The following is a 19125-nucleotide window of genomic DNA, read 5'->3' as shown; positions in this document are numbered from 1 at the left end:
ATGTAGTCATTCTGGAAATAGTGAAACCATTCTCCAGAATGGTTTGGTAGTTCCTCAAAAGGTAAAAAGAGTTACCATTTGAGTAATTTCACTTCTGCATATCTAGCCAAGAGAACCAAAAAGGTGCATTCATACAAAAACTTATACACAAATATTCATAGTATTATTATTCATAACAGCCCCAAAGTGGAAACAACCAAAATGTCTATCAATTTATAAATGAATAAATAAAATGTGTTATATCCATACCATGGAATATTCTTCGCCTATAATAAATAAGTTATTTATAGATTCTACAATATAGAACTTTGAAAACATTATGTTAAGTGTAAGAGGCCAGTCACAAAAATCCACATACTATATAATTCCACTTATATGAAATGAAGGGAACAGGCAAATCTCATAGAACCAGTAAGTAGGTTAGTAATTTCCAAAGACTTGTGAGAGGAAGAAATGGGAATCAACTGCTGGTGAGTCCAGTTTCTCTCTGGGTGATGGAAATGTTCTGCAATTTAGGGATGACAGCTGCACAACCTTGTGCACAGAGCTATACACACTTGAAAAGGATGAATGTTACGGTATGTGTTATTTTAATTTAAAAATTACTATTAAAGTGTCATTATAAATGGAAGAATTAAACATATTTGATTGGCTAAATTCACTGCAAATATTCTTTTGGAAGTTCAAACTGTCTTATCTCTAGCCAGTTAAGACTCTATTCATCTGAGTCCCCTTATACCTGACACTTTTAAGAAAGTTTAATACAACAAAGTATGGTCACCAAAAGGAGAAAAAAAGGGGATTCCCTGAGGTACAATTATTACTTGAGAAAGTATTTCCAAGTTGCTTTCCAGGCCTACCATTACCACGCACTGTAATATTCATCTGTATTTCTTACTATGTAAAGGTTGAACTCAACCAATTACCAAAAATATTTTAACACTGAAAACTTTTCGTATAAAACGAGTTTCCTAATACAGTAGAATGCATAAAACTAACCCTCCTACAAGGATGGTCCACATCTAAATTAGCTAACACTTATACTAGAAAAGAACTACAAAATGGGATGAGAGAAAGGGGATGGAGAAGGAGGATTTAAAAATGACTGTATTAAGAACATTCTAAATACCCATTTAGAAATTTCCCCATTCTTTTTTATGTTTAAGGTTGGTATCTTCAGTATCAAACCCTCCACTGCTCTTCATCTTGGTTACCAATATTGGCAACATTACTACTTACTGACTATAGTGGTTTGAAAGCTAATTTAATTTGGAATGTAAATACGTTACTACTTCACTGCTGTTACATTATTTTCCAAAACTGTTTAAGAAACAGTAAGTTTTCTGATTAACAGATACCGCACAGATTCCCAAGTCTATCAGAAAATTAAAATGGTTGAAATTAAGACCAAAATCTTTCTATTTACTAGAATAAGTTTCTTAATGCTGATCAGTAGAATAAACATAATTGTTAATTTGTATCTCCTTATCTACCTCACAACCTATAAACATTTGTTGTTTCTGTAATAAATTAAAAAGAAATATTTTTGCATCACCTATGTTTTACTAGTACACTGTTCCATGTACCCCCAACATATTTCTTATAAGAAAAGCAATAAATAAGACATCAACATTAAGTGCAGTGGTGGGCTTTAAAATTAATTTCTAAAACAGAAGATTATTAGAAAGAAGATTATCATATGTTTAAGAATGCAGAGACAAAATCACCACTAGTTTGAAACCCAATTTCCAAATTTCAATAAAAACTTAAGTGCTGGGTATGTACTGTGAGTGTTTGTAAATATGGGGATAAATAACACTTAGATGTTGATGAGAATATTTTAAATATTTGTTAAAATTCAATGGTAAAATGTGCTTTGGTGAGTGCTGTGAAGTGGTAAACCTGGCGATACAGGTCTGTCTTGACAGACCTGTACCCCTGGGGATAAAAATATATAATATGTTTATAAAAAATAAAAAATTAAAAATTAAAAAAAAATTCAATGGTAAAGACCTGTATAGAAAGAGAACTCATAAAAATTAGAAAAGAGAAGAAATGGAAGAAAGGAAGGAGGGATGGAAGAAAGGAAGGAAGGAAAGAATTGAAATTAAAGAAGTCAGGAAACGGGCAGCAGTTAGAATGGCAAAATTTGATAAGACAAGAAACAAAATGTTGGAGAGGCTGTGGAGAAAGAGGAACCCTCTTACACTGTTGGTGGGATTGCAAGATGGTATAGCCACTATGGAAAACAGGGTGGAGGTCCCTCAAAAAATTAAAAATAGGAGGGCCTGGGTGGCTCAGTCGTTAAGCATCTGCCTTTCGCTCAGGTCATGATCCCAGGGTCCTAGGATCAAGCCCCATGTCAGGCTCCCTGCTCAGTGGGAAGCCTGCTTCTCCCTCTCCCACTCCCCCTGCTTGTACGTTCTCTTTCTCTGTATCTGTCAAATAAATAAATAAAATCTTAAAAAAAAAAAAAAAAAGAGCTACCCTATGACCCTGCAATTGTACTACTGGGTATTTATCCCAAAGATACAGATGTAGTGAAAAGAAGGGCCATATGCACCCCAGTGTTCATAGCTGCAAGGTCCACAATAGCCAAACTACGGAAAGAGCTGAGATGCCCTTCAACAGACAAATGGATAAAGATGTGATCCATGTATACAATGGAATATTATTCAGCCATCAGAAATGATGAATACCCAACTTTTGCATCAACATGGATGGGACTGGAGGAGATTATGCTGAGTGAAATAAGTCAAGCAGAGAAAGTCAATTATCATATGGTTTCACTTATTTGTGGAACATAAGGAATAGCATGGAGGACATTAGGTGAAGGAAGGGAAAAACGAAGGGGGAATTGGAGTGGGAGACGAACCATGAGAGACTGTGGACTCGGAAAAACAAACTGAGGGTTTTAGAGGGGAGGTGGGTGAGGTGATGGATATTAAGGAGGGGACACACACTGCATGGAACACTGGGTGTTATGCACAAACAATGAATCATGGAACACCACATCAAAAACCAATGATGTACTATACGGTGATTAACATAATAAAAAAAATTTAGGAAATGGGAAGAAATCAAAACACATGCATGAAAACTGTGATAAATATAAAATATGATGTGAGGAATTAAAAGATGAATAATCACAATAAATGTAGATGTATAATAAGTATATTTAAATTCTATCAAGGAATAGCTCATTCCTGCATTTCTGAGGATGATGGAAAGCTTCTAAATTCATTAGACAATCAGTTTACAGAACCTTAAAACAAGAAACCAATCTTCAAATATGAAGACAAACATGTTTTGGAAGGCAAAACAGCAAATTAAATACATAGTTCATGTATTCATTTTTTAAAAACCATATGAACAGATCAAAGAACAAAGTTCACATGATCATCTTAGTAGATGCTTAAAGAATACTCTAAGAATCTGCCACAAAGTTAAATCTATTCCTAATTATGGCGGCGGGGCAGCTCTTATTAATAAAGAAAACGAAGCATTTAAAGCATCTACCAGCAATCATCAAATTTAATGATGAAGCATTAAAAGCATTTCTATAAACTGAAGATCAAGGCAATATCACTCTTCTTAATATTTTTCTAGCATTTCTAAACGATTTGCTAAAAGCAAAAAAAAGAAAAGGGGTGCCCAGGTGACTCAGTCTGTTAAGCGTCTGCCTTCAGCTCAGGTCATGATCTCAGAGTTCTGGGATCAAGCCCCACAATGGGCTCTCTGCTCAGCGGGGAGGTCTGCTTCTCCCTCTCACTCCCCCTCTGTGCTCACACTCTCTCAAGTAAATAGATAAAATCTTAAAAAAAGAAAAGAAAAGAACTTCCTAAAACTGCTCCCCAAAATTGCAAAGGGGTGTGAACATTTTTCAGAACAGATGCTCAGAGCTTTAGTCAGTTTCTTAAAAGAGATTTGGGATAATTAGTTTAAATAAGGTTTGGGAGCTTGGGGGTGGTGCACAGGGAAGCGCCATGATCAGAATGATCACTTTTAGATATGCTATAAAAGTGATGGAAGACTGTAAGCTGGGGAAGGGAAAATACGTGTATAAGAATTTTAATTTTAAAATATAATAAGCAAATAAGTCATTTTAAAAAAGAGATTTTATTTATTTGAGAGAGAGCACAAGTTGGGAGGAGGGGCAGAGGGCGAGGGAGAAGCAGACTCCCTGCTGAGTAGGGAACCCAATGCGGGGCTCGATCCCAGGACCCTGAGATCATGACCTGAGCCAAATGCAGACACTTAGCCAAATGAGTCACCCAGGCAACACCAAATAAGTCATTCTTACATGATGAGACAAGTTATGACAAATGGATAAATGGTAAAATCCAATAGGCATAATTCTAGTCATAACTTCCACTTTGCTCTATTAAATTACAACTATAAAGAAAAACCTGAATTTTAAAATGATAAATTCTATAACAATCTAATAGAAAAATGGGCTAATTTTCTCACTTAAAATTTTTTGTTTTAAATGAAGGAAACTATTTTGTAGTTTCAAAGTTTAGTATTCATAACAAGATCTAAACTTCCATTTCATAAAATATTTAGAAAACTTTGTCACAGTCTGTATTACGAACTTTTGAAAAACAGTTCTAGAACCCACAGGTTATAGTGTGACCTTCAAAAGACTGGGTTTCCTAAAAAATAAAAAGGGGGGAATATTTTAATTTCTTAAAATTGATCTACTAGCTAATACCATATTTCACCCAATCCAGTACATATCATCAATCATATAGCACCCACCTTAAAAAGAGAAAAAAAAATTGTGAAGTTCATCAATTACAAATGCTTTGAAATTCAAAAAAGGTTAAATGAGAAGAAAGTGTCTCTTACAATCAATGAAATACAATCATTTAAAACCACAGAAATGTTCTGGATTTCTTCTCAAAAGCATTACTTTCACTCTTTGGACCTTTAACAGCTAAAAATTATTATTTTCAAGAGTTAAAATATACTTTTCAGTTTCAAGGTCAAAATAGCCTCAGAGACAAAGAAATAGGCATTTAATTTAGTCACTCAGGCAGCCTGGAGCCACAGAACAAATGACTAAAATGTTGGCAACACTATACAGCTGACCCTTGGAAGTGGGTCCTTATATATAGATTTTTTTTGACAAAGATATGGCAGTACTGTATTTTCTCTTATTATTTTCTTAGTAATTTAGGTTTCTCTAGCTACTTCAAGAATACAGTATATAATGCATATATCATACAAAATATATGTTGACCAACTCTTTATGTTATCAGTAAGGCTTCCTATCAACAGTAGGCTATTAATCAAGTTTTGGGGGAGTCAAAAGTTAAACAATTTTCAACTGTGCAGAGTATTATGTCTCTAACCACCCCTAAGTTATTCAAGGGTCAACAGTAATTAAAATAAGGCTGGTGGGTGCCAAACTGGTACAGGTCAAAGCCACAAAAGCAGTGGGGAGCTACTTTTAAGACATGCACAGAAAGCAATGAAATATATCAACTGCAAAAAATCATGTCCGGTTGGGAACAAATCTCTAAGTAAAAGGCCCTGGTGCGGATAATTTGTCTTTAATTTTCTTAAATACAGTTCAAAGAACCCCTTGCTTTCAGGGTAGCAAAGAGCCAAGAGCTCTTTTACGTTCCAATTAAAAATTATAATTTTATTCCTATGGCTTGTTTAGGAATAATTAGATATGAACCAATGTGACTTCCACATTCCTTACCAATCTTGAAAGAGATAAATGCAATACAAAAATGCATACAAAACACTGTATTGGTTTTGTTCTTAACAGAGGTTTAAAATGAAACTGGAGAAATAGAGCAGAAGAATCATGTAACTATAACCACTAATATTAAATTGATTTAGAGCTTATTTTCCTGGTCCATGACAAAAGCTGTTTCAAGACCACTTTACCGCCAGTGCCAAACAAAATATTTTAAAGTGGGCCTAACCATGTTATTGGTAAAACATCTGCTGGTTTGGGATAGCAACTACAATATGGTTTTTCCTATTAGTTCATTAATAAAATTAACTATTACATGCATTAACTGAGAACTGGGATGAAAATTTTAGATATAATTAAAACACTGCCTGTGGTTAAACAATTCTTAGTTTTCAGCCAATATGAACAGAAACCAATCTATATAACCAAGGAAATAATTTGGCCAAAAAACTGATCACTGATAAGTACCTTTTATCATTGTATTACTGATATATTATCATTATATTACATATCATTATATTCTCTATTTTATATGTAATATAAATATATAATTTATATTCTATTCATATCATTATATTATATATTAATATCATTATATTACTGAAAATACCTTTAAGTAAACAATTCTTTCAACTATTCACTTGCCTGAAATAGAAACAAATTTAAAATCCCTAGAACCACTGACAATTACTGCTGAAAGGCTAAGGCCCCAGAACAGAATTATTAATTCAAGCATTTTAAGAAAGGAATCGTGACAAGCCAAGATAAAAGATTTTTCCCACACACCAAATGATATTAATGATATTATTGCAGATAATGTTTTTGGTCTTTATATGATAAAGCCCTGCGTGAGAAACAATCTGCCCTACAAATATTGCTATTTATTGCCTTCACCTTCCCCCGGAAACAAAGCCTGGGTTGGAGGGAGATAGAGGAAGGAACAACAAAATACAGTAAAAATAAAATCACACTGTTTTATGATTTTGTAAGAATACACACACTTTAAAATTAGCCATAGATGAGATAAAAATCTTAAAAACCACAAAGAAAAAAAAAGAGTAACTTCAAAAAATAATTCCTCAGAAAAGACAAAAAAAATCTAGAAACCAATCTCACTTAGAAATATATTTGTGGGGCACCTGGCTCAACCCCTGAAGCCTCTGACTCTCTGTTTCGGCTCAGGTCATCATCTCAGTGTCCTGAGATGAAGTCCCACATCAAGTTCCATGCTGAGCATGGAGTCTTCCTGAGATTTTCTCTCTCCTTCTTCTCTTTTCTGCCCCTCCCCACAGCTTGCTCTCCCTCAAATAAATAAATCTTAAGAAAAACAAAAAAAGTAAATGCAAAATTCCAAAATAAAACATCAGCAAACACATCTTGGAAGAACATCAAAATAATATTAGAAACCAAGTAGAATATACTCCAAAAATGTCAGATTAATTAAACAGATACAATAATTTAAAACAACTGACCTCACTAATAAGTCAAAAGGAAAAAAATTATAGTAACAAATGCCAAATAGTCAACAAACAAAAAATATCCATTACTGATGGTTTTACAATGACTACCACCTCTTAGAGTGAAACAGGAATAGGTGGGCAACTTCCTACGTAAATCAAACCAAAAACCACCACATCATAGTTAATGGCAAAATATCAGCCATACACTCAGTAAAATCAGAAATAATCAATTATATGCTTTTCTATGGATGCTGTAACAAGTTACCACAAATATAGTGACTTAAAACAACACAAATTTATTATTCTTTTCGTTCTGTACTTGAGAACTCCAAAATGCGTTTCACTGGGCTAAAATCTAAGTGTCAGCACAGCTGTACTTCTTTTGGAAAAATCTGTTTCCTTGCCTTTTTCAGTTTCTGGAGGCTGTCCTTGGCAACTAACCCACTTTTTCCATCGTCACTGCAAACAGTGTCAGTCCAAGTCTTCACATATTTGTATCTTTGATTCTGTTTTCCAATTCCTGTTTCCACTTTTAAGGAACCTGGTGATTACACTGGGTCTATGCGAACAATCCAGGATAATCTCCTTGTCTTAGTGTCAGGTGATTAGCAACTTATTTCCACTTGACCTTAATTTCTTTTTGCTATGCAACCCTAACACATATTTATAGATTCCAGGGACTAAAACACAGACATCTGTAGGGGAGGGGACATTATTTGCCTACCACAGTATATGCCTTTGAGAAATAAGTAAATAATCTACAATGTAAAGAATCAAATCACTTCCAGAGATTCTTCTAAGACATTTTTTTTAAAAATCGCAAATTTATTCTTTTTTAAAAAAACATTTTATTTGAGAGAGAGAGAGAGAGCGCGAGCATGAACATGCATAAGCAGATGGAGCAGCAGGCAGAGGGAGAGGGAGAAACAGGCTCCCGGATGAGCACAGAGCCTGATGAAGGGCTTGATCCCAGGACCCTGGTCATGACCTGAGCCAAACAGATGCTTAACCAACTGAGTCACCCAGGTGCCCCTTGGTATTTATTCTTATTTTATAAAGAATTCCTAGGCACCTGGTGGCTCAGTCCGTTAAGCAACCAACTCTTGATTTTGGCTCTAGCCATGATCGCATGATCCATGTTGGGCATGGAGCCTGCTTAAGATTCTTTCTCTCTCCCTCTCCCTCTGTCCCTCCTGCTAACCAAACCAAACCAAACAAAACCCATGACGCCTGGGTGGCTCAGTTGGTTAAGTAGCTGCCTTTGGCTCAGGTCATGATCCCAGCCTCCTGGGATGGAGTCCTACATCGGGCTCCTTGCCCATCAGGGAGCCTGCTTCTCCCTCTGCCTCTGCCTCTGCCTGCCACTCTACCTGCCTGTGCTCATTCTCTCTGTCAAATAAATAAATAAAATAAAATAAACAAAACAAAACAATAACCCCTCCTAATTACTTAAGATATGTCCTTGATTTAATATTCTTTTATCCACCCCAAAAGTCAACATTCTAATTAATGGAAAAACACTACAGCTGTTCACATTAAAATCAGCAATAGGGGAAAATACGACTATCACAACTGCTGCTAACACTGTCCAGGAGTTGTAAGAAATATAAAAATTAAAAAGAAGATTTGTTCATCACAATTTGCCAATGAACTAATGGTAAACCCAGAAATCCCAGGAGAAATGCAGAAAATAATATAAATTCGGTTAAGCTATGAACATTTCATATGAAATATGAAATTCAGTTAAGAATTTTCTTTAAGTCAGAGATCTATAAACTATGTTGACCTGTCAAATTTGACTTGCTGCCTTTTTTGGTAAATAAAGTTATACTAGACCACAGCTATAGTCATTTGTAATGTATGTATTGCTTACTGTCATTTTGAAGCTGCTTTTGAGCTTTCTCAATACAGTGGTGGTGCTGAGAAGTTGATGATTTGTAAAGCCTAAAATTATTGTTTTCTGGCCCTTACAGAAAAGTCTGCTGACCCCCAATTTAAACTTATATAATCAATCAGATGGTAGGATGAAATAAAAGACTGTATTTGTAATAGAAATGAAAAAGATAAAACGTCCAGGCATAAATACATTTGAGGTATCCAAATGTCCAACTACAAAATGGAAAAGGAAGATATACCACGGTCTTGGCAGAAGAAATCAACTTAAAGATATCATCTCCCATCCTTGCTTTTAAAAAATTTTAAATGATCCCAAGAAGGCCAACAAGAAACTTACTCATTTATTGAATGAACTTATTCATTATCATAAATACATTTATGTATTTATTTAGGAATAGAAGAGGTAACTAAAATTCATGAAAACTAATCAGCATAAAGAGAGAAAAGCTACAAATAAAGCGTAGTAAGTGTAAATTATCTTCAACAAATTTTTAAACTTAATATAAAACCTCGATAATTAAAATATGGTGGTACTGATGGGTAAACAAAAAGTTCAGTGAAAAAAAGAAAATCAGTACCTTATTAATAGAATATTAGTACTAGTTAATAAAGACATTTCATTTTTCCATTTTCCATTTCCAACCAATATCACTGGATGAAAGGAGAGATTATTCAATAAATAATAAGGGGGAAAATGGGTAACTGTTACATAAAAATTTCCAAATGTATGAAAATGCATTTAAAATGCAAACCTAAAAACCCAAGATTCTTCTAAACAAATCTTTTATAACTAGAGTTTAGAGACCAATATGACTATAACATAAAATGAAAAAGCCATTTTTAAAAATGACTTATAAATATGATCAGCTATCCAAAAGTAAAAAAGAAAAAATATTTGTAACATCAATCAAAGGACTAATTCCACAAATATATATGAAAAGCCTCAAACCCTTATGAAAAAGATAGCCTTCCAACTCTCTCTCCTACACATGGGAAAGAATATAGTGAGTACAGACATAACTTGTTCTACTCTGCTTCACTTTATTGTGCTTTGCAGACACTGCATTGTTTTTGTTTTTAAACAAATTGAAGGTTTATGGCAACCTGGTGTCCAGCAAGTCTATTGGTGCCATTTTCCAACAGCATTTGCTCAATCCATGTCTCTGTCACATTTTGGTAATTCTCATATTTCAAACTTTTCCATTATCATCATATTTGTTACACTGTTTTGTGATCAGTAATTACAATTTGCTGAAAACGCAAATGATAGCCTTTTTTTAAGCAATAAAGTACTTTTAAATTAAGGCATGTGTAAAGTTTGTTCAGAAGTTACAAAGAAAAGAAGAATTCCTAATATAGAATTTATAATTCTAATATAATATGTATAGAATATATAATATAGAATTCACAATTACTGTAGAAAAGGAATGGGATGGGATCTTCATGAAGGGGGCAAACAGGGACTTCTAAAGGACTAGATACAAGCATAGCTCAGAGATATTGTGGATTCCATTCCAGACCACCACAATTAAGTATCCTTTTTTTCCTACCTTTATTTTTTATTTTATTTTATTTTATTTTTTAATATTTATTTGATATAGAGAGAGATCACAAGTAGGCAGAGAGGCAGGCAGAGAGAGAAGGGGAAGCAGGTTCCCTGCTGAGCAGAGAGCCTGATGCAGGGCTCGATCCCAGGACCCTGAGATCATGACCGGAACCGAAGACAGAGATTTAACCCACTGAGCCACCCAGGCACCCCTTTTCCTGCCTCTTTGTTGGTTTTCTTGACTGTTTTATGAAGGTGTTTAAAATACATTCTGGGTATGAAATTAATTTTTGTTTTTATATGATATAGGAGTCCCACTTTTTCTCATGGTTATTTTTATTTAATTTTTAAAGATTTTATTTGAGAGAGCGAGCAAGCGTGCATGCACAAGCAGGGGGAGCAGTATGCAGAGGGAATGCGAGAAGCAGGCTCCTCACTGAGTAGGGATGCTTGTTCCCAGGACCCTGGGATCATGACCTGAGTGTAGGCAGATGCTTCATCAACTGAGCACGAGGTGCCTGAAACTACATTTTATTAAACCTTTGATGGACTACCAGTGTTTAATGAACCCAACATGTGTGTGTTTGTGTGTGTGTGTTTGTATGTGCGTGCTTTTCTATAATTTTTGTTCTTCCTTAAGATCTTCCATAGAACAAAGAGGAACTTGACTTGTTCGTATATAGAACAAAATTCATTTTTTCTTGAAATAAGTCATTATGATTGTATCATCTTTCAGATAGCATCTTTGTAGGGTTTTTTAGATTTTGGGTTTCACTGTTTATAGTTTTTAGTTGGGAATTCATAATTCTTAACTTTCTGCCTGTATGTGTTGAAAGATCCTCAAGATCAACCCCGTGATTTTTAAGGAGGGTTTATGAGACCAATTGTAAGTCATTCCTAGAAATATGATTACAGTGAAATGATAAGGTGAAAATCAACAAAAGGAAACTACCCATAAGGCAAAGTCTGGGGGAACCAGGAGCAAGAGTCTAGAACCCTCTCCCAGTGGTCACACAGGATGCCCTTAATTTTCCCAGCTATAAGTTGTGATAACACATATAAAATGCTGCCAACCGGGCACCTGGGTGGCTCAGTGGGTTAAGCCGCTGCCTTCGGCTCAGGTCATGATCTCAGGGTCCTGGGATCGAGTCCCGCATCCGGCTCTCTGCTCAGCAGGGAGCCTGCTTCCTCCTCTCTGTCTCTCTGCCTGCCTCTCTGCCTACTTGGGATCTCTCTCTGTCAAAATAAATAAATAAAATCTTAAAAAAAAAAAAATGCTGCCAACCAGGAAAAATTGTGAGAGACTTAGAGCCCAGAGTATTCATTGGGGGCTGGCCACATGGGCTAGCCTCTGTCTAGCATGTGACGAAATTCCAGACTCCCAGAAGAAGTGTTTAACACAAACCATTTTGTTTGCACAGTTTAGGCACAGTGAAACTCTTATCAGTTAGGGGTGGCATCCTCTTGTAATGTAAAATCTCCCCCTCCCCACAAAAAAGAAAGGAAGGAAGGAAGGAAGAAAATAAAAAGAAAATGGAAGTTCCCAGAGACCAGTCAAGGGCCAACCATGCAAGCAGATCTTTTCAAGGATAGCAATTTAGATTATATTAACTCTTTTCTGCATACCATCAACAATGAAAAAGAAAACTTCCAAAGACATTTTATAATCACTAGCTGATAAGAGGATGAATGAAAATAAAAGGAGTAACAATAGATGAATGACGATGGTGGATTTGGCTATATAAGTGAAACCTGAGGCTAGAAGTCTTCAGATAACAACATTCTAAATGTATTTTCTCAAATTCAAGAAGAGATGAGTGAAAAACTAAGGACAAAAAGAAAATATGGCATTTTTGCAACACTTTGTGACAAGAACTTGGATCACTTCCACACTCTAAAAAGGAAGTATGATAGTACTCTTATTTTTTAGATTTATGCACGATTTGTTTCAGGAAGTTTGTATGTACAATTATGTTAAAGCTATATATACAAAGGTGAACAGAAGGAAACAGATGATGCAAAAATAAAGTAATTCATCCTAGACTGACCATTCCAATTGGTGCTTATAAATCTGAAATGAAACTCTCTACACTTATACAGAGACAAATGTTCACTAATGTTCAAAGACAAATGAATGTCTTCTCTACTACGAAATTACAAGCCATCGAAGTTTACAAAAGAATCCTGCTTTAATATCAAGTGAAAAACCAGAACTTATCTGATATCTGGAATCAGTATATACCAAATGGATATACAGTGCATGTTCACGTATGTTAGTTCATGAGTGCTTAGTTACACTGCACATTTTGGTAATAAATATCTTTAAAACCAAATGTTTTATATGCACAGAATAGAAATCTATTCAGCAGCTAAAAAGAATGAACTACTGACATAGGCAATAATGCAGATGAATCTCAAATTAATCTGAAAGAATACAAAATACAAAATCTAAAAAACAGAACATATTTTATTTACATAAAACTCTAGAAAATTTCAACCTATCTACTGTGTAATGACAGATACCAAACCATTAGTAGCCTGGGAGAAGAGGGGGTGGGGAGGATGAGAAGGAAACACTGAAAAGAAGCTTGAGGAACCTATGTAAGTGATGGATATAGTCACTATCTTGCTTGTAGTGATGGTTTCACAGCTGTATAATGGTACTTCTTTTAATATTACAGCTTATTATATGACAATTTTTTCTGTGTAAAACTGATTTTAAATTGGGTCTGCTATGTTTAAAATCTAATCAAAATTTGTAATGAAGGTTTTTTCATTATTCCTTTATTCCTCAGCAAATTATTTATAAAAATGACTTTAATGAAAAGAATATAATGGAACTTATGACAACTGTAATTTAACATTCCAAATTTATAAAATTTGTCAAACCTGCTGCTTCTTTTTTCTAAAACCAACTGAGGAACCCTTTTAAAAATTCTGCTAGGTGCTAGTAGCTGCTTCTGTGTATCACATCTCTTAATGGCTGTGAAATTTTTTTTTCCATTTTTTAATTTAAATTCAATTAACTAACATATAATATAGTACTGGTTTCAGAGGCAGAGGTCAGTGATTGAGCAGTCTTGTATAATACCCAGTGCTCATTACATCACATGTAATGTAAGCCCTCCTTGCTGTCCATTACCCAGTTACCCCTCCCCTCCAACAACCCTCAGTTTGTTTCCCACGACTGAGAGTCTCTTATGGTTTATCTCCCTCTCTGGTTTCATCTTGTTTTATTTTTTCCTCTCTGCCCCTACGATCCTCTTGTTTCTTTAATTCCACATATCAGTGAGATCATATGATAATTGTCTTTCCCTGACTGACTTATTTCGCTTAGCATAATACCCTCTAGTTCCATTCATGTCGTTACAAATGGCAAGATTTCATTTATTTTGATGGCTGAGTAGTATTTCATTGCATGCATGCATGCATATATATATACATATATATATACATATATATATGTATATATATATATATATATATATATATATATATATATACCGCATCTTCTTATCCATTCATCTGTCGATGGACATCTGAGCTCTTTCCATTCCATAGTTTGGCTATTGTAGACATTGCTGCTTTAAACATTGGGGTGCAGATGCCCCTTTGGATCACTACATTTGTATCTTTGGGGTAAATATCCAGTAGTTTAATGGCTGTCAAATTTAAAGAAAGATTTCTTTTACTCCAGAAAAAGCCAGTTTAAAATAGATTTAAAAAAACAAAACAAAAACCAACAAAACACACAGCTATAGTGTCAGAACAAATCCACTCCTAGACCTGAAGTCCAGAAAAGGAACCAATTTGCTTCACTCTTCAAAACATACTATCAAACAAGAGCTATCATATTTTCTACTTCTGCAAGATATTATTAAATAATCAGGAAATACAACTTCTGTTGGAACCTAATACGTTTTTACAGAGACAGTTCCCAAATGATGAGAATAGGTTGGGCTGGCAGGAAGGGCTACTAAAGATGGCAAAAGTTCCCGCCACAAGACCTGAGCTCAGACAGGAGAACAAAGCAGGAATCTGAGACCCCCGCCCCAGGCTCCTGTGGACCAATGGGATCCCGATGAGCAGGCGGGATATCCAAATAAGGGAAACTTGCCAAAAGATCCCTGAGCTTTCCCCAAGACCCCTTAAAAGCCCCCTCCTCCCTGCCTTGGGCGCGACTTCTGCCACAATGCTTTCCAAAGTCGCAGAACCTCACCCGAGGGTGCCCACCTCCTCCCGGCGCAACTTTCCTGGCTCCCCTTCTCCTGAGCCCTGAAACTTCGCCGGAGAGCGTTTTTAATAAATCTTGTCTTGCACCCACTTTGCCTGGTGTTGTGTTTATCTCGCTGGAAAAAAACTTTACAGTTATATTCTAAAAATCAGTACTTTTTGATTGTCTGAAACAACCTGAAATAACAATGTAAATTACAATTAGACTGTTTAAGCCAAGCCATAAAAAGTCCACTTAATACAATGGACTGGAAACATGTATTAATTCAAACATAGGTGACCATCAAACACATGCAAATACACATATGCATGTATATAGATAATACTGTTATGAAATTAAAATTCCGAATACCAAAACATTCTGTTTTCTTCTCTACCTTTCAGTCTCAAATACATGCTTAAGATATTTCTTCTTTGATAGCATCAGATAGGCATAGGGTGGCTAAATTGAGCAGCAGGTAATACTGACTTTGTTAATCTGTAATTTTTAAATTGTATATTGTTAAATCTGAGTGCCCTCACTTACTCATTTGTCAATCTTCACTGACAGAATACATTCAAGTTTATGAATGCTTGGTAAACTTTATTAACAAAATGTTTTCTAATAATGTGGTATGTCACAAAAATTTTATATTCAAAACTTATTTCACATGCTGTGGAACTTCGAAGTTCTAAATTCTTCCTTAATAAAAACACTATTTGGGGCTGAATTGTCTCCCAAAATTCTTATGTGGAAGCCCTAAGTCTCAGTATGTCAGAATGTGACTGTATTTGTAAGTAGTGCCTTTAAAGGTGTGATTAAGTTAAAATGAGGTCATTAGGGTGTGATAATCCAATCTGACTGGTGTCCTTCTAAGAGGAAATGTGGATATATTGAGAGACAGTGGAAGGCACCTGAGCACAGGGAAAATGGAAGAGGTGGCAAGAGGATGGCCATCTGCAAGCCAAGATAAACCAGAGAGAAATCAACCCTGCCAGAACCTTGTATCATGGACTTCTGTTGCCTCTCAGAATAATGAGAAAAATTAATTTTTGTTAAGCCACTCAAATCTGTGGTGTTTTATGACAATCCTAGCAAACTAATACGGAGCTTAAAAAGCAATTGCTAGTTATACACATGATAGAGTTTTTATCTCAACATTCTCACTGATGGGATATCTAAATTAAGAGCTATAAAGAAGAAAAATTACAATATGAAATATCAGATTATAAACTCCATGAGGATTTTCCTTTGTTTACTGCTATATCCCCAGCACACAGATGCTCAATAATTACTGAATGAATGATGAGAGACTGCATGAAAGAATGAGTCAATCAATTAATGATAATGATTTTCTTTGTAACAATTAGAAACACATATATCCTATTTTAACTTTCTGAAATAATTTCCTGTTTCAATGTTATATGATCAAACAAGTGGTATTTGTTTAAAAGTGAAATATTCTTGGGGTGCCTGGGTGGCTCAGTCGGTTAAGGATCCAACTGTTGGTTTCCACTCAGGTCCTAATCTTGTGGTCATGGGATCAAGCCCCACGTCAGGTTCTGCACTTAGTGTGGAGTCTGCTTCAGATTTTCTCTCTCCCCCTCTTGCTCACACTTTTTCTCCCTCAAATAAAGAAATAAAATCTTAAAAAAAAAAAAAAAGTCAAAAATCCTTTCAAAATTTATTGGCAAGTTTTCCATCTGTGACACAACTGTGAAAAATAATATTTCATAAATACATTGTTCTATTTTATTTTTTATATATGTTATTTATTTATTTTTTGACAGAGAGAGACATACCAGCAAGAGAGGGAACACAAACAGGAGGAGTGGGAGAGGGAGAGCAGGCCTCCCACAGACCAGGGAGCCCAACGCAGGATTTAATCCCAGGACACTGGGATCATGACCTGAGCCGAAGGCAGACATTTAAGGACAGAGCCACCCAGGCACCCCACTACATTGTTTTTTAAAGGATTTTATTTATTTTAGAGAGGGAGAGAGTGTGTGTGCAAGCAGAAGGAGGGCCAGAGCGGGGGCTGCGGGGAGAACCTTAAGCAGATTCTGTGCTGAGCACAGAGTTCAACATAGGGCTCAATCCCAGGATCCTAAAATCATGACCTGAGCTGAAATCAAGTCAGACACTTAACTGAACCCCCCAGGTACCCCTCATAAATACATTCTTAAAGGAACATAAGAAAAACTACATTTCAAAGCAACATATTTTCAAATAAAGAAATTAAAGTTTAATTATTTTTAAAGATTTATTTATTTGACAGAGATCACAAGTAGGCAGAAGAGAGAGAGGGAAGCAGGCTCCCTGCCCAGCAGAGAGCCCAATGTGGGGCTTAATCCCAAGACTCTGAGATCATGAACTGAGCCAAAGGCAGAGGCTTTAACCCCCTGAGCTACCCAGGCGCCCCAAAAGGTTAATTATTAATACATTATAGTATATAGTCCTAAATGGATATAAGAGAGTAATAAACAAGTAACTTTCTGGTTGCAGACTTATTATGGGTCAAAGTGCTACTAGAAACCATTTATCAATTAATGAAAGAATTATTTGATCCGCTCACTTTAAGGAAAGAGTTTAATATAGCATCCTGAAAGACTGAGGAGTTAGTTAGAGTCCCAGAGTCACTGAAGAATAATTTTTATCCTTTGGAGAAACCATTCAGTCAATAAAAAAAGGATTCCAAAATAGAATAGAACACTAAAGATATTGGTTCAATGTCAAAGTTTGGCAATACTGCCAAGAGAAAGTACATTTAATCTTAGAACAAGGATAAAGATATTGAAGGAAGTTTGTGCATTAGCATAAGAAGGCATTTAATTTTAATTACTGTTAAAATTATTCTAATCCAATTAGAATGAGCAGTGTGCTACTAGTCATTATTCATTACTGAGTATTTCTCAATTTGAAATCTATTTTAAAAAATATCCTTACTTAAGAATATAGTTAAGTCACCTATTAATGCTTAGTAAACTGGTTTGAAGAAAGCCTTAAACACTGTATTACTATATATCATAACTTAAGACTAAAAGGACATGTTCCTTACACTTCAGTGTGTATGGAACTAATGCAAAGGTAGCTTTTTACAATGTTTAGCTTTGAAGGTTGGACCAAGGTGAAAGTGAAAAGTCAAAAGCCTCAAATAGACTTTACTGCTTTATTTCAGCTAAACAGATACACCACTTGATTAGTGCCTCTGAAATTAATCAGACTTCCGTTAAAAAATACTGCACTTCCACACTAAGTCAGCCACTGTAAGTTGCTTTACTTAACATACAATCTGTTTTCCTTGCTTTTCTCTATTATAGAAGCTAAAAAAGCCAAATACTAGGTTTCCTGTTCTTCCATACCACCATGAGAGTGCTTGTGACACACTTCTAATAAATGAAACAGAAGCAGATGCTTTCTAGTTTTATAAACCACACCCCACTCCCTTCTCTACCTCTTCTTCCTGTTCTGGGGGCTAGAGCTCCAAAGAGGCAAAGGCCAAGAGAAAGGCAGAGATGTCAGCAGCTGTAGCAGCTGCATCCTTCCAAATCCTGATTATAATTAGGAAAAAATAAAGACCCACTTGTTCAAAGCCATTGTTAATTTAGTTTAATTATTTGCAAACACAATCTTCAGCATGAGTAGACTAAGTGAAGTAAATGGGCTGTACTGTTCAAATCTATGCTGTAAGACTTTTTGCCCCAAGGGAGGAGTGAGAAGGGTAGAGCAATTATATAACTGTAAAACAGTGCTTCTCAAACTTTCCCACCAAATGTCTTCTGGTAGCAAAAACCAAATCATTACTTTAACAATATGAGGAGACATTGTAAGGCGTCATACCTACATGCAATATTTCTTGATAACCCTATCCTTTACATTAATCCCACATACACAATTACACTTAACACAAATCACACATTAACCTACTCAAATGATGTACCACAAGTTTCTATAGAAAAATAAGATTTTAAAATCATTTTTTCTTATTTAAAAATAAGTTCAAGAAAAACTGATGTCATACGATGACTTTCTGGTATACACTGATATACCGTCTTTGTTCCTAAAAGTTATTTGTATCTCAGGCCAAGAATCAGTTGCATGGGAAGTGTACCTCTTCTAACAAAACAGAATCAACAAGGTTTAAGATTATCTCCCTGTGAGAAGATAGTCACGAAAATATTCCTTTTTCCTGGGTGTGCTATCTCCTCTCTGGGATTCTCTCTCATAACTGCTGCCACCAAATACACTTTAATGCTCTATTACGAAGAGCTTTAAGATGGCTTCCCTTAGGGACAGT

The 19125-nt window shown here is 35.4% G+C and overlaps 1 protein-coding gene across 9 annotated transcripts in view; it reads right to left on the bottom strand.

The window, feature by feature from the left end:
• The window catches only part of DLG1 (discs large MAGUK scaffold protein 1), a 255607-nt gene that overhangs the window by 159588 nt on the left and 76894 nt on the right, over positions 1 to 19125 (bottom strand). The gene's annotated exons all lie outside the window — the stretch shown is intronic.

This window comes from Mustela putorius, unplaced genomic scaffold (genome assembly GCF_011764305.1).
Source record: "Mustela putorius furo isolate JIRA1106 unplaced genomic scaffold, ASM1176430v1.1 tig00003834_pilon_pilon_pilon, whole genome shotgun sequence".
In the NCBI taxonomy this organism is placed as follows: Eukaryota; Metazoa; Chordata; class Mammalia; order Carnivora; family Mustelidae; genus Mustela; species Mustela putorius.
Note: the sequence above shows the minus strand (reverse complement) of the source record. Positions and strands in the feature narration are given on the sequence as shown.